The 17,381-nt window shown below is 41.2% G+C and overlaps 1 pseudogene; it reads left to right on the forward strand.

Moving 5' to 3' along the window:
• The first annotated feature begins 1,130 nt into the window (after positions 1–1,130).
• Positions 1,131–14,995, forward strand: LOC114175175 (annotated as a pseudogene).
• Positions 14,996–17,381: the final 2,386 nt, after the last annotated feature.

Genomic DNA, 17,381 nt, shown 5'->3' on the forward strand with positions numbered 1-17,381 from the left:
GACATAATATATTATATATTACACTACCATGTACTTTTACTCTATAACCACGCTACTATACTCATTGCATAAACAACTTTTTATTAATTAGACAAGACATATGATTGAAAACCTTTAGAAAGGAAATTAATGGACTTTCATTTGGCGCCATTATTCTTGCATACACAATGAAGATAATTCATTGACAAAAAGAGATTCAAGTAGCTTGAAACATAACATTAATGGCAATGTAACGGACAGAAGGTATTCAATACAAGAACTCCAAATCTGCTATGAATCACAATCTCATTTAGAAGATGCTTACATGTTTGACTTTTTTAAGTACTCATTTTTTTCCAAAATGAATCATTTATTTTTCCTTCATTAATGAAGACTTTGATATTCAGTAGATTGTAATATTTGTAATATTTTTTTTCATATACAGTTACTTGATATCAATTGTCATAAATATGGACGATGAAAATGTGTCTTCCTACTTTTCTTCTGCAAATGCACGATCAAAAAGGAAAACGATACTAAAAGAATGATGTTTACCCCATTTTATGATGTGACAACTCATTTTCTAAATCAAGAAAGTAGAAAAAATTATTGTGTACAATCAAATGAACGAAATAGTCATAGATATGCAGATAATACTATTTCACTGCGACAGAATCTGTTGCACAAGTTTCTTATGGTTGGTTCAAAGGAGACAAATCAAAATCATCCCTACTTGTATACAGGAACGAATTCTCAGCAGAATGCAATACTTGAGGCTGATTCTTCTATCAGTGAACTACTTAACGAAAATTCTAATACTTATCTGATGATGTTACTGAAGGTATCATTGTGATATTATAAGAAATAAATTTTAAATATTTTGGTTAACTAAATTAATCATTATATATGTTTGCAATAATATTTGTAACTTTAATCATCAAGTTTGGGGTATCAATGCAGATGAAATTATTGCTATTGTTATGGCAACTTAATATCCCAACAGTTTACCACACAGATATGATATCTAATCCTCTATCAACATGTTATTACATTCAATGCTTAAATTAAATTGTTGATGAAATACTTAATGTTTCACTATTTATGCAAATATAGGTGATCTAGTTTTCATAGGTAGACACTGCAAAGCACAAATGTGGTACCAAGAAAGAATAGACAAACATGCACATTCTGCTAATCCAAAGTTTCAATTGTGTTGTGGTAATGGAAAATTTCAGTTACCCTTTTTGAATGATCCCCCTATTGTGATGCAAAAACTACTATTTGAATTCAATTCAATAGTCTAGAAATTGTCAACAGCATATTAGAACATATAATATGATGTTCGCATTTACATCACCTGGAGCAAAAATTGATAACAGTTACAACAATGGACATGGTCCTCCTAACTTACGAATACAAGGCCAAACTTGTCATAAAATTGAAAGTCTTTTACCATCTGTTGGAGAAGTACCAAGATTTCCCAACTCTACATCTACGACACTGAAAATGAAATTCACAATAGAATGCAATCATTAAGGTAATTCTACTTAACCAATATTCTTCAATGAAAAACTTATACAACTTAAGACAATTTCAAATTATTGTTTTTGTTTCAGAAATGACAACAAGGTAGATATCGAAATTGTAAAGAAGTTAACGAACATGTTAGATGAACACAATGTTCATGCAAAATCATTTAGGATGACAAGAGATCGCTATAGACAACAGAATTTACGAATTTGGAATTAAGACTTATTGCTAATAGGACTAAGGATGGAAGGATATACAATACTCCTAATGTTTCAGAAGTAGCAGTCCTAATTGTTGGTGACGTTGACACTGCTTCTCCAAGGGATATTACAATGGAAAACAGAAGTGGAAGGTTGCAAAGAATTAATGAGCTACACACCAGTTACCTAGGATTTCAATATCCTTTACTATTTCCATATGCTAAAGATGGATATAGACATGATCTTAGGCATCGTGATATCACGATTGGGAACAATACAAAGAGAACCGGCTAACAATCAGAGAATGGTTCTGTTTCAAAATTCAGACAAGACAAAATGAAGCCCAAACAGTACTGAGATCAAAGAGATTGTTTCAACAATTTGTGGTTGACGGTCATACTATGATAGAGTTTGAACGGTTGTCCTTTATTAGAAATAACCAATCAAAGCTTAGAGTGGATAAGTACAATAATCTTTGTCAAACAAGTTCAAATATGCAGGAAGAAGGATCAACCAAGGGCAAAAGAGTTGTGCTACCATCGACTTTTGTTGCAGGCACAAAATTTATGAATCAATTATATTTTGATGGAATGGCGATTTGTATTTATGTTGGTTTTCCATATCTGTTTCTAACTTTCACATGCAATCCCAAATGGCCTGAAATACGCAGGATATTATGTAACCTAAACTTGACACCTTCTGATAGGCCAGACTTGATCTCAAGGGTCTTCCGAATTAAATTTGATCAACTTCTAACAGACCTAATCAAAAATCATTTCCTTGGAAAGGTTATTGCATGTAAGAATTACAAAGAATCTACAAACCTACTATATATTAATAATTCCTTCTATCATGTTATAACTTTTATATGTTTTGAATGCAGATATGTATACTATTGAATTCCAAAAACGTGGTCTGCCACATGCACATCTACTACTCTTTTTGCATTTCACTTGCAAATATCCAACTACGGAAGATATTGATAGGGTGATTTCAGCTGAAATACCATGTCCTAAACAAGAGCCACAACTTTATGAACGTGTGAAGGACCATATGATTCATGGGCCATGTGAATTAGCAAACAAATTTCTACCTTGCATGAAAAATGGAAAATGCTCAAGGTTTTATCCAAAGATATTTTAAGAGACAACTACTATTTCGGAAGATGGATTCCCACACTACCGTAGAAGGAATAATTCAGTATTTATTGTCAAGAATGATATTTTCTTAGACAACCGTTCAGTAGTTCCACACAACTCCAAGTTGTTGCTTAAGTAACAAGCTCATATCAATGTTGAATGGTGCAATAGAAGTACCTCGATAAAGTACTTATTCAAATACATTAATAAGGGTTATGACAGAATTACAGTAGCTATAGTGGATAACAACAACCAATTTTTGGCTTCACATGAAGTTGTAGATGAAATCAAGCAATATGTTGAATGTAGATATATATCTCCCAGTGAAGCATGTTGGAGAATATTTTCATTTCCTATTCACGGAAGAAATTCAACTGTAGAAAGACTATTTTTTTCATCTTCCTGGTGAGTAGTTAGTGTACTTCAAGGATGACGACTATATTGACGATATACTAGGAAAACCTACAGTTGCAGAATCTATGTTTACAAGTTGGATGGAATGCAATAAAATGCATGAAGCTGCAAGGAGGTTAACATACCCACTTTTTGTTTCAAAATTTGTATATGTAAAAAAGGATAGATGCTAGAAACCAAGGAAGACTCATTTGGGTCCCACCAACAGCAGGTGAACTTTTCCATCTTAGGAGAATGCTAACAGTAATCAAAGGGCCATTATGTTCCGAAGACATTAGGACAGTCAACAATATACTGTATCCAACTTTTAGAGATGCATGTGAAGCTTCTGGATTCTTAGCAGATGATAATGAATACATAGAAGCTATAACAGAAGCGAAAGATTGGGGATATGGTCACTTCCTAAGGAAACTATTTGTAACTATGTTAGTTTGTGATAGTCTTAATAAACCAGATCAAGTATGGGAAAAGACATGGCATTGGTTGTCCGATGGTATACTGCACAGGGAAAAAATAACAGCTGCAAATCCAGGTATATTTAATATATTAACCAAAGTAATTTTTTCATTTAACACCAAAATACATGTTAGTAATTCTGATATTATTTATGCAGAATTGCAACTTAGCAATGACAGCTTCAAAAATTTAACTTTATCTGAAATTGAAGACCTTCTACAAAAAAATAGAAGTTTGAAACAGTTTCCATCAATGCCTTATCCTGATGCTTTTGCAACAACAAATTGTGGCAATAGATTGATATACTCTGAACTAGATTATAACATGGTGGAACAACATAATGTATTTCAAAGAAACTACAATTCAATGACAGGTGAATAGTTGAAATATAATTTTATGTAAATGCTTGAACGAAATATTTAGCATAACCTGTCGTATAATAATTATATCGACAATTGACTTATTTCATCGTGCAACTGAACAAAAGAACATATTTGAAAAGGTAAATGAGGCTGTTATGAAGAACAATGGTGGAATGTTTTTCTTGTATGAATATGGTGGCACAGGAAAAACTTTTATGTGGTCAACATTGTCTTCAGCACTACGATCAAAGGGAAAAATCGTCCTCACAGTGGCATCAAGCGGAATAGCATCACTTTTGTTACCCGGTGGACGAACAACACATTCTAAATTTAGAATTCCGATTCCTATACTTGAAAATTCAATCTATAACATTGAACAAGGTTCTGATGCTGCCCAGCTATTAAGAGTACCTCATCTTATAATATGGGATGAAGCACCAATGACATACAAATTTTGTTTTGAAGCCCTAGATAGAACATTGAAAGACATTATGAAAGACGATATAACATGTAATTCAGCTTTTGGAGGAAAGGTGGTTATATTTGGAGGTGACTTTAGACAAATTCTACCTGTCATTCCTAGAGGAACTCGATCAGACATTGACATTGACCAAGAACATGAGACTTATGCAATCAGGACTCCAAAAATCTACAGCAACAAAAATTCAACAATTCTCTGATTGGATTGTTAAACTTGGAGATGGAAAGTTGTGTGAACCAAATGATGGAGTGGTTGAAATCGAAATACCACATGAATTTTTGATAACAAAATTCAATGATCCTCTTCAAGCAATTGTGGATTCCACATATCCAGAACTAATTCAAAATTACAGCGATGAAAACTATCTTAAGAGTAGAGCGATATTGGCCAGTAGAATCGAGACTATGGATGAAATCAATGACTACATGTTGTCATTGATCCCAGGTAAATCATTTGTTATTTGTCTAACTTCATTATCTACTATAATACATGCAACACACACAAAAAACTAACACTAATATTGTTTTGTAGGAGAAACAAAAGAATATCTTAGTGCAGATTCCATTGATAAATCTGATAATTTCACAAATGATGACATGGATGTTGTTCTGCAGAGAACAAACAAGATAAGTTAGGCACAAGCGTCACCTCACCCACGTAGTCTGCTATCTCCTCAGTTGGCTTCTTCCCGATTGATAAATGTCGGTTTGGACCCAGGAGGGGTTACCTGCAGAAGGGACTCCAAAGCTCAAGTAAGTCAAAGCTCTCAAAAGGTCAAATCAAGTGATTAATGGAGTAATGAATGCGTACCTTTAATTACTGGGGTCCACATGTATTTATAGAGTATTAATCATGTTTGGTTATGCCATGGGCCAGGCCCTGGCTTGGGCTTCAGTTTGGATTGTAAGTGGGCATGGGCCTTGACCTAGGTCCTTAGGAAGACCTATTGAACGCTAGGGGGGCTTTGACTTTACTAAGTATATTGGAGTAGCCGGCCTAGGCCGACTACTTTCCTTGGCGGTTTATGTTGGTCATGTGTTGTCTTGTGCAGGATGTTCCTCTAGACGTTTAGGTTATCGGAGGCTCAGGCCAACTCAGCCTAGGTTGACTACTTGACTGCTTTGGCATATATGTATCTTTTTATTACTATTTGGTCGAGTTGGCTAGGTGTGGTACACCAGTCCCCTAGCCTTGGCCGATATAGGTGTCGGTCAAGGGTGATATGTGTTGGTATGGTAGTGGGATCGATGGGTGTGGTACACCAGTCCCCCAGCCTTTAAGTATGATGAATAGTGTTAAGGCTAAAGGTGATAAAAGGTTGATGGTAGGTGAAGAGATGTTAGGGGTCAAATCAGGGGGTTTTGGCGCCGTCGTTTTTAAGAGTCATGTCTCTTGGAATAATTGTGTCGATTGGTATGAGTTGTTATTTTGGCGGGAAGGGGTTTTTGCCGTTTGGGATTCTGGCCTATAAATGTGGATTTTAGAACAAGTAAGGGTTTACTGGTTCATTTGCGAGAATTTCCTATTCATAGATTTTGTGTGTGTTTCCTTGTCCGACTAGTTCCCAATTCCAGCCCACATCTTTCGAGAAACATGAGAAAAGGTATGTCTAGTAGTGATAGCGTGTCGTTGTCTACGTCTAGTAGTGAGAGTGTAGAGTCTGGGAGGAGTAGAGGTAGACAAGTTGACGAGGAGAGCACCAGTTCCGGAGGTATGGTAGGTGGAATCCCTATGGAAACGGTGAGGGAGGTCCGAGAAGATCCCCTAGAGGAGTTGGCCGAGAGTAACTGGCCGGCCAAGGGTGGTTACGGGTGGGTGGCTGCCGATGTCCGTAATCAATCATCCTTATTCCGGTGGTCTCGCCTGTTGAACTCTTGGCTGAATTGTACACCTGTCATCGCAAAGGGTGTAAGCGGGGGTATTGTTTCCCTAGAGAGGATGAGCACCATCGACCGTGTGTGTCCGGGCAAGAGGGGGCAACGGAGAAGTTCTTCTACATGTACATGTGTCACTTTTCTCAGCTACATGTGCGGTTGCCGCTAGACGATTTCACCATGGGTGTGTTGCGTGGGTTGGACGTGGCACCTACACAGTTGCACCCAAACAGTTGGGCTTACATGCAAACCTTCCGCATTCTGTGCCAATCCCTATATTTGGAGCCTTCACCTTACGCTTTTCTGTACTTCTATGATACTAGGCCCCGCCAACTGACTACTTGGCTATCTCTGATAAGTCGTCCCAGCATCAGCAGATTGGACGCATTTTCCCAATCCTTCAAGCATTTTAAGGACGGATACTTCAAAGTTATGGTGAAGGAAGAGGGCAAGCCCTATTTCTTGAATGCATGGGAGTACGAAGTTCCCATTTAGCTGGACGGGTACCCCCTCTCGGTATAAGGATATGGGCATCGACGAGTTATCGGCGGGGGATAAGGAGATGGTGGAGACCTTGATGAAGTTTGTTGATAAGTTGCCCACTAAGGGCCTAGTTAGAGTTTATAATTCGGTGCACCCGATTATTGATATTGAAGGTATCTGTTTGTTACTTAAACTGTGTTAATGATTCTAAGTTGTTTTAAACGGGGTTTAATATGTTGTTGTAGGGCATATGGCGCAATCGGGGAAGAAGAATTTGGCGTTCTTCCAGTCGTTGAGGAAAGAGATGGCTGTTAAAGCCAAGGCAGCTGGGAAGACTGATGTTCCCAACCTGCATGGCGGAACGAAGAGGAAGGCCGAGTTGCCGCCTTGCCCCGGCAAGGGGAAGGATGTGAAGAAAGTGAGGGCGGCCCTACTCGGGGCGGGGTCGGCCAGTGGGACGGGGTCGGCTAGTGGGGTGAAAGGGACCGGAGTCTGGCTTGATTGAGTTGTCGGAGATATCTATCAGGAAAGATATCGCGATCAACCTCCCAGATACCATTATAAACTCTATTGATGGTATGGAGGCAGATCATATCGTGAGGACGATGGTGGAGTTTGGAAGCAAAGCCTTGATATTAAGCCGCCGTGTGGGGTCTTTATATTGGCGGGAGGTGAATGAGGGAGGTCGGGAAAAGGTGGAGGAGTTGCAGGGGAAAGTCGACAAGTTTGAGGAAGAGAGGGCTGCGTGGAAGAAGGAAAGGGAGGGTTGGGAGGAAGAGAGAAAAAGGCTGACAACGTGGAAGGTTCGCTGTTTGGACTCAGAGGGAAAATTGAACAAGAAAATAGGGGAGCTGAAGGAAGACTATGATGAACTGAAAGACAAGTATGATGGTGTTGTAGGTGAGCTTGATTATTTGAAGAATTGCATCATCCAAGAGCATATCAACGGTTTTGAGAACGGTTTGCGGCAGGCAGCTTTTTTTTACCAAGGTGTTGATGCCGCATACTCAAAATTTGATGTGAACAAGGATGTTGTAGATGGGAAGTTCGTCAAGGAAGATGAAATCAGTTCGGATGATGGGGCGGAGAACGATGCGGCTGAAGAGGAGAACGAGGCGGTCGAAGCCAATGCTGGTGGTGACAAGGTGGTGGCAGAGGACGTTAAGCAGAAGGCAGCTTAGGATTTTTACTTTAATATTTCCAATATGGTTTGATGATTCTAAGTCTGTAATAACTCGTACATTGCTTTATTTTAATGTGTTATGAATGTCGGTTACTTCCGGGTTAATTACTCTTTATATTTGTGTATGTGTGGGATATTTGTGTGCGCTATTGTGAGTTAAGGATGTTCGACCTAGGCTACTTACTTGTGGTAAGGGTGGGGAACTTAAATGAATAACCAACGAGTTAAGGGTGTTCGACCCAGGCCGCTTACTTGTGGTAAGGGTGGGGAACTTAAACGAATAACCAACGAGTTAAGGGTGTTCGACCCAGGCCGCTTACTTGTGGTAAGGGTGGAGAACTTAAACGAATAACCAACGAGTTAAGGATTTTCGACCCAGGCCGCTTACTTATGGTAAGGGTGGGGAACTTAAACGAATAACCAACGAGTTAAGGGTGTTCGACCCAGGCCGCTTACTTGTGGTAAGGGTGGGGAACTTAAACGAATAACCAACGAGTTAAGGGTGTTCGGCCCAGCCCGCTTACTTGTGGTAAGAGTGGGGAACTTAAACGAATAAACAACGAGTTAGATGTTCGACCCAGGCCACTTACTTGTGGTAAGGGTGGGGAACTTAAACGAATAACCAACGAGTTAAGGGTGTTCAACCCAGGCCGCTTACTTGTGGTAAGGGTGGGGAACTTAAACGAATATGAAAGTAAAAATAGAGGAAAGTCGTATAATTGAGAACCCTTCATTTTATTCATTGAGTATGGGGTGTCTCGTTAAAAAAGACCAGGTGAGGAAAAAGAGTACACCCAGGGTTACAAGTATTCGGTTCGATACAGTATACATTTAGCTAAAGTAGAATTTGAGGTGGGACACATTCCAAGTGTTGGGAATCTCTTCCCCAGATAAGTGTTCCAGGCGATAAGCTCCTCCTCCTGCGTCTTCATGTATGCGGTATGGATCGTCCCAGTTGGCGGAGAACTTGCCATCCTTCTTTCTAGCACTACTGGCCATTCTCCATACTAAGTCTCCGATTACGAATGATCGTGGACATAGGTTTGCGTTATACTTTCTGACAGCTCTTCGTTTGGTGGCTAAGTTGTGTATCTGGGCTTTTTCTCTGAGTTCGGGTAGGAGGTCAAGGTGAGTGGCCATGTTTTGGTGGTTACGGGTTGGGTCGAACAGTTCTCGGCGCAGGGATGGTTCGCCAATTTCGACTAGTATCATGGCGTCTACACTGTAAACTAGGCTGAATGGGGATTCATTTGTTGATGACTAAGGGGTGCACCTGTAAGCCTATAGCACTTCTACCAACTCTTCGGGCCATCGGCCTTTGGCACTATCTAATCTTTTACACAGTTCCACTAGGATAACTTTGTTGGCTACCTCTGCTTGTCCATTAGTTTGTGGGTGCTCTACAGAACTTGTGATGTGTTTAATGCCCATACTAGTGTAGAACTTGGCTAGCTCCTTATCTATAAATTGTCGGCCATTGTCGGTGATGATGGTATGTGGAACACCATATTTACATGTAATATCTTTCCAAACAAACTGTTAAACTTGTTGGCCGTGATAGTGGTCAGTGGCTTGGCTTCTGTCCATTTGGTGAAATAGTCGACGGCTACAATCAGGAATTTCACTTGCCCCTTGCCGGGGGAGAAGGGTCGAGGATATCCATTCCCCACTTAGCAAAGGGCCATGGGGATAATATGGAATGGAGTTGTTCTTGTTTCTGGTGGATAAGGTTGCCATGTTTTTGGCATGATTTGCACTTTCTGACGTAGTCTTGGCAGTCCGCTTCTATAGTCGGCAAGAAGTAGTCGGCTCAAAGGATTCTAGTAGCCATAGTGCGTGCACCGGAATGGTAGCCGCAAATGCCTTTGTGTAACTCCTTAATGATATACTGCGTTTGTTCTGTAGTGACACACTTGAGAAGTGGTTGGCCGTATCCGCGTTTGTAGAGGTCGTCGCCTATCATGGTATACCTGGCAGCCTTAGCCAGCCAAGTTTTGTTCGCATCTTGTAGGGGGTTGCCGGTTTGTAGGTATTAAATATAGGGGGTGGTCTAGTTGTGGTTTTGGGGAGGGGTGGTACTGTCGGTTGGGGAGTGGATTAGATTTTGACAGGTATGTGTGATGGAGGGTGTAGATAATGTTTGCTGTAATAGGGATCAGTGGCGGCCTTTTAATTTGGTGCTGGCTAATTTGGAGAGGATGTCGGCTCTGATGTTGTCGGTCCTGGGGATGAGTTCGATGCAAACTCGTTCAAAGGCGAATTTAATAATTGTGCAGACCAGATGGTAATATTGTAGAAGGATGGGGGTCTTTAATTTGGAATTCGTCATTTAGGTGTCCTACAATAAGTTTGGAGTCGGTTTTGCATGTTAACGTCTTGACACCAACTTTGCGGGCAAGGGAAAGGCCGACGAGGATGGCTTCATATTTGGCTTGGTTGTTGGATGTTTTGAAGGCAAAGTGGAGGGATTTCTCAATGAGGATATCGTTAGGCCCTTCTAATATGATGCCCGCACCAGCACCTTTCGGATTTGAGGAACCATCTACGTGAAGTGTCCACTGGTCCACTGTGGGTGTGTGCTGGAGGTCGTTAACAAAATCTAGGAGGCATTGGGCTTTAATGGGGCCATAGGGTTCGTAGCCAATGTTGAATTCCGACAGCTCGACGGCCCAAGATGACATCCGTCCTGCTAGATCTGGTTTCTGCAATATTTTTTGGATTGGGTAGTCGGTTTTGACGGTGATGCTGTGGTTTTGGAAGTATGGGCGTAGGCGGCGAGCTGTGTGGACCAAGGACATGGCCAACTTCTCCACCATTTGATATCTAGTTTCAGGATCTTGCATGCCCTCTATTTCTTGGACAAGCGCGGCGCTGACGGTATGGTCGGTGGCGGTGATGTATACTATGAGGGGTTGGCAAGTATCCGGTTTATGGAGGATAGGTGGTGAGGTTAGGGTGGCTTTTAGTTTTTGAAAGATTTGTTCACAATCGTCAGTCCACGTGAACCAGGCGAATTTCTTTAGAAGTTGGACTATGGGTTGGGTTTGTTCAGCCAGTTTGGGTAGGAAGCGGGAAATGGCTGTAAGGCGGCCTATGAGGCGTTGGACCTCTGATGGTAGTGGGACTGCACATTTCGATAATCGCTTTGAACTTTTCGGGATTGGCCTCTATACCGCGTTGGGTCAACATAAATCCGAGAAATTTACCACGGTCGACTCCGAATACACACTTGTCAGGGTTAAGGCGAAGGTTGTATTGGCGTAACGCGGAGAAGACCGCCAAGAGGTCTTCGTCATGTTGGTGGTGGCTTGGAGACTTGACAACCATGTCGTCAACATACACTTCGACACATTGTCCCATTAGATGGCTGAAAACTTTGTCCATCAGCCGTTGGTAGGTTGCTCCAGCGTTCTTAAGACCAAAAGGCATAACTCTATAGAAGTAGTTGGCATCGTCCGTGATGAAGGCGGTCTTGTTCATGTCAAATGCGGCCATGGGGATTTGGTTGTATCCAAAATATGCATCCAAAAAGCTAAGCACTTTATTCCCTGCCGCGTCGTCAACAAGCTGGTCGATATTGGGTAAGGGGTAGGCATCGCGAGGGCAGGCCTTGTTTAGATCCGTATACTCTACACACATCCGCCATTTGCCATTGGCTTTCTTCACCAAGACTACATTCGAAAGCCAAGTGGTGTATTGAGCTTCTTCGATGAATCCTGCGCTCAGTAACTTGTCGCCCTCAGCCTTAACCGCTACGCGACGTTCTTCGCCAAGTTGTGGGTTCGATTCCCACTGGCAACAACCCACCCAGTATGAATGGACGGAGAAGGGTGATGGGTTGGGGTGCATTGGGCTATAGTAACCTGACAGCTTCTAGGGCCCGAGGAGGGGTAGTCAGGGATGTTACAGTTTTCAATTTCAACAGTGATGACCATGGGGTCGTCTTGTTGGTGGTCGAGGCCGTGAAAGTCATTGTCTGTGAAGATGATGGGAGGCATGCGGCGTCTGTGATGGGAATGAGTAATATGGTTGATGGATTGAATATGGCGGAGGTGTTTCTTTCTGGCCGAAGAGGTGGATCCTCCACTAGTGAAGCCACCAGAGATGGTGTTGATAGTGCCACGTAGGGGAGGGTCGGCGGGGGTGATGTCGGTGCGACCCGGTTGGGGTTCCTGGTTGGGGGGTGGGGCTGGGCGTTTGTCGTGACGGGAGTCGTGTGGAGGGCATCTGTGGTCGGATCGATGGGGGTGGCGGGATCGAGAGGAATGTTCATCTCTATGGATGAAGCAGCGAAAGTGACCAGCACGGACCAGTTCTTCTATCTTATCCTGGAGTGCTTTACAGTCTTCTATCGTGTGGCCATGATTGCGGTGGTAGCGGCAATACTTGGTCATATCAGCATTAGGAGGAGTGGTTGTCTTGCGTGGTGGAGGGATGAGGTCAGCTTGTAGGGTCTCATCAAGGATGCGGGATCGGGCTATAGTAAGAGGGGCATATCTGGTGAAGCGGGGTTGGCGGGGTTCGCGTGGGCGGGTATCGGGGCAGGGAGGTTGTGGGGTAGGGTTGGCAGTGGTGGTTGCGTAGTCATTGCAGAATTTGGTATGGAGGGTCTGCATTTCCTCCATGCGGACATAGTCGGTTGCACGCAATTTGAGTTCGTGCATGGAGGCAGGTGGGTAGAGGTAGATGTTGTTGGCGAAGGGACCAGGTTGTAAGGTGAGTGCCATGCATTGGAGGATCATTTCTTGGTTGAGATGTGGGGTGCGAAGACCTGCCTTACTGAAGCGATCTATGAATGTTCTTAGTGGTTCGCCTTGTTCTTGCCTAATGCCTAGGAGGGAGATTGTGGTAGTTTGATGTGGGCGGCTGCCAGCGAAATGGGTGGAGAACATATGGGAAAGAGCGTCGAAGCTGTATATGGAGTAGGGTGGAAGGGTTGTGAACCATTCTAGAGTAGGGCCCTTAAGGGTGGTGGGGAAAGCTTTGCGGAAGACCGCGTCTTGAGACGTGTATAGGGCGACTTGGATGATGTAGACTTTGAGGTGTTTATCAAGGTTGGTTTCACCGGTATAGCGGTCTAGTGTGAAGGGTTCCCACTAGGCAGGAAGGGGGGTGTTGGCAATAAAGTCGGTGTAGGGATGACGACGTCTGGGCTGGTGCGGTGGGAGCAGATGAGGTGGGATGGGATGGTTGATCATAGCGGGGAAGGTGGACGTAAAGTTGTGAGGGGGGATGTGGGTTGTTGGAAGGTATTGTGGGTTGTAGGGTGGAACATGTGTAGTGTGTAGTGTGTAGGGTGGTGGGTATGTTGTAAGGGATCTGGGTGGTCAGGAGGGTAGCAGCAGGGGTTGGGGCTGCAGTATGTCCTGGTTGAGTGGATGGGGAGTGAATGGGATGGGTGGAGGGAATGGGTGTTTGTTGGGTGGTGGTGAAGGTGTGAGGGGTGGGGTTGTATTCGCTTTCCTCTTCTGTGGGCTGGAAGGCCGGGGACCTTGCAGCCTCAGACGCCTCCTTGGCCTTTCCCTTCAGGGTGGGATCAGCTTCGATCTTTCGCCTAAGGCGAGAGTTCTCTTGCCGCAGCGCCTCCATCTCATCAGCGTTGTGTTTCTTCATATCTGTTAGTTCTTGTTGCATCTTCGCCTAGCCGTCCAGGATGGCGGCTAGGTCAGGGGTGATGCCAGCAGGTCTTGAGGGACCAGCATCTTCCTGCTTGTTCACTCCAGCTCTACTGCGGGTGGAAACCATCTTCGGAGAAAAACGGGTACTAAGGTGTTCGTCTCGTACCCCACGGTGGGCGCCAATTGTTCCTGCAGAGAACAAACAAGATAAGTTAGGCACAAGCGTCACCTCACCCACGTAGTCCGCTATCTCCTCAATTGGCTTCTTCCCGGTTGATACATGTTGGCTTGGACCCAGGAGGGGTTACCTGCAGAAGGGACTCCGAAGCTCAAGTAAGTCAAACTTCTCAAAAGGTCAAATCAGGTGATTAATGGAGTAATGAATGCGTACCTTTAATTACTGGGGTCCACGTGTATTTATAGAGTATTAATCATGTTTGGTTATGCCATGGGCCGGGCCCTGACTTGGGCTTCAATTTGGGATGTAAGTGGGCATGGGCCCTAGGACCTTAGGAGGACCCATTGAACGCTAGGGGGGACTTTGATTTTACTAAGTATATTGGAGTAGCCGGCCTAGGCCGACTACTTTCCTTGGCGGTTTATGTTGGTCATGTGTTGTCTTGTGCAGGTTGTTCCTCTAGACGTTTAGGTTATCGGTTTAGGCTGGTAAGGCTCAGGCCAACTCAGCCTAGGTTGACTACTTGACTGCTTTGGCATATATGTATCGTTTTATTACTATTTGGTCGATTTGGCTAGGTGTGGTACAAATGTCATTACTCCAGAATTTCTAAACTCATTGACTATTTCAGGATTGCCAAGCCATAACATCAAACTCAAAATTGGATCACCCATAATGTTATTAAGAAACTTGGATCAGTCTGAGGGTTTGTGCAACGGAACCAGGTTAATTATTACAAGATTGGCAAATCATGTCATTGGTGCAAGGGCTATTACAGCGAACAACAATGGAAAGGAGGTATATATACCAAGAATGTCCATGTCCCCATCTCAGTCTCCATGGCCATTCAAGCTAATTAGAAGGCAATTTCCAATTATATTATCCTATGCCATGACAATAAACAAATCTCAGGGACAATCATTAGGTTTTGTAGGATTATACCTACCCACACCAGTATTTAGCCATGGACAGTTATATGTTGCAGTTTCTAGGGTTCAGAGTAAATCAAGATTAAAGATATTAATCCATGATAAAGAAAAAAGACCTTTGTCTCATACAACAAATGTTGTCTTCAAAGAAGTCTTCCAGAATGTATAACAGGAAGCAACTTATATCTATATGAATCTATTATGTCTCAACATAATAGAGTATATGCACCTCTCTATATCTATTGCAGATCTACAATATCCATATATTTTACATCTCAACGAATATAAAAATAAATAAATGTCAATTTTTATACAAAATTGTTGCTATTTTCTTTTATAAAAACAAAACAGAGACATATCATTAATTATTAACAATCAAAAAGTCGAACGAAATCAAAACAAAAAATTGGTAGGTTCTTGCTGCTTACAGTAAAGTTGCTCTATTCTTGTTTTCCCCTTTTCGTGCTCTCCATCTTGATCTGTTAAATGATATAAAATAATGATACCCAAAAAGCATTCCCTATCATTTAAAAAAGCACCAACCAACAACGCAACAATGAAAATTACTCTTTTGACCTTAATGACCCCTAATTAATTTCTATATACACCACCACAATTTGAATACCCATATTAATACCATTAATACGCTTGCCAATATGCTCTACAGATAGAAATATTCGAAACATGTTCTACTTCAAAGAAGGTGCTCTTAAAAACGGTAATTTGCAAAAGCCACCTTCAAATAACATAATGAGATTCAAAAATGTAATCATCAACTTATATTCACAAGTAAACCATTACAAAATCATTTGTCAAAATACATCACGTTTGTTGATACAATGGATTGCTTCATCTATATATTCATCTATTTATCACTTCATCTTCTTAAAATCATTTAATGTTTTCATGTTCATGGTAATTATAAGGTTTCTAATGAATTATCGTAACGCTTAATTATTATAATAAAAATAATTAATTGTTTCATGTTTAAAAATCAATTTTATTTTAACATTTGACAAACACAAATCCAACCATTACGTTTAATAAACGAAATTATGATCGATTACTATAAATAAAAAATTCCAAATTTCATAAACGCATTACTTCATCCACCAAATAAACATATCCATACATACGAAACCAAAACTACAAACATAATTAAATGTACTTGTGCCACACTTGCACCAAAATATTACCACATAAGTACATATTTAGAGTTAGTAATCTAAGTCAAAAAACACCCTAAATTTTCTTAATTATTATTCTTCTGTCATCGTGTTTCTGAACTTCCAACTTGATACAGTCACCAATGCATAAGTTATTTTCACTGACAAATCTCTTCCATCCGCGTCCCAGATAACATTCAGATTTTGATCTTGCGGCCCATCTAATTGAACAATCTCAGTACATTCCATTGCCATTTGATAGAATATACTCCTTCTTAGATCTCGACAATGCAGTTCCAACGAAAGAAGCATTAAGATACTGAAAATAAGTATTAAAAATGTTAACAAAATAAGTGCACAATAAAATACATATTCAAATAATAATACTGTTATTAAAAATATAGATAACAATACCAGCGACGATGCACCAACATCATAATCAGTCAAACATTTAACCAACGTATAATCAGCACCAGGGTCAGCAACATCTGAACCAATATTGCCACTACGAGAACAGCACGCACCATTTGTGCTATAATTAATCTCCATTCCTTCTAACAAAAACAACCTATACAATAAAACATTCTTCGACACATAATTCAGATGCAAGTACACTTTATCTTTCAAATTATAGTACTTAAACATCTTTCCAATACCTCCACGAAAAACAGTTGTACCATTTTCTTTCACATCAAACTTAAACTTAAAAGTGTTATAACAGGGATCTATGAACTGCATCTCTTCACCATAAATTACTTTCTTCTCCCAGAATAAATGAAAATATGCATCCAAGCAAATCATAGACTGCATTCGGAGAAACATTCAATATTAGATTGGAATAAAAATTAATACTAAAACACAAGAAATTGATAAGGTTCGGAAGTTAACCTCTATGGGACATAACTTCACCCGAAATGAAGACATGAACCTGGACCACACTAAATCTTCCTCTGCAATGTAACTATTTCCTAACCCTGGGTATTCGATCTCAGTCCAGTTTGTGTCGAAAATTCTGATTCGGAAATATCTATCACCGCAGAACAAAGTACAGATATAGTGCAAATCTTCCAGTTCATAGAATTCTTCAAAATGATATGGAATTCGAAAAATCCCCTTTTTAATCAAGTTGTCCTCAAACTCTAAGTTTAAAACATTTCCCATTGGATCTGTGAAATAGTTGGTTCCAATAACCAATTTCTTTCCCCATTCAACCATAAAACCTTCTTCAAAATCCCCAAATCCCTGTAACGCCCGTACATGCAAGAACACAACCATATAGCACATGCATGTTAGAAAATTAACCAAACTATGCATCAATGACATTATCACAACCATTAGAAAGACAACGAAAGTATTCATCAAAACAATGGAAAGTAACGAAAAACAATA

This window comes from Vigna unguiculata, chromosome 3, assembly GCF_004118075.2.
Source record: "Vigna unguiculata cultivar IT97K-499-35 chromosome 3, ASM411807v1, whole genome shotgun sequence".
NCBI classification, from domain to species: domain Eukaryota; kingdom Viridiplantae; phylum Streptophyta; class Magnoliopsida; order Fabales; family Fabaceae; genus Vigna; species Vigna unguiculata.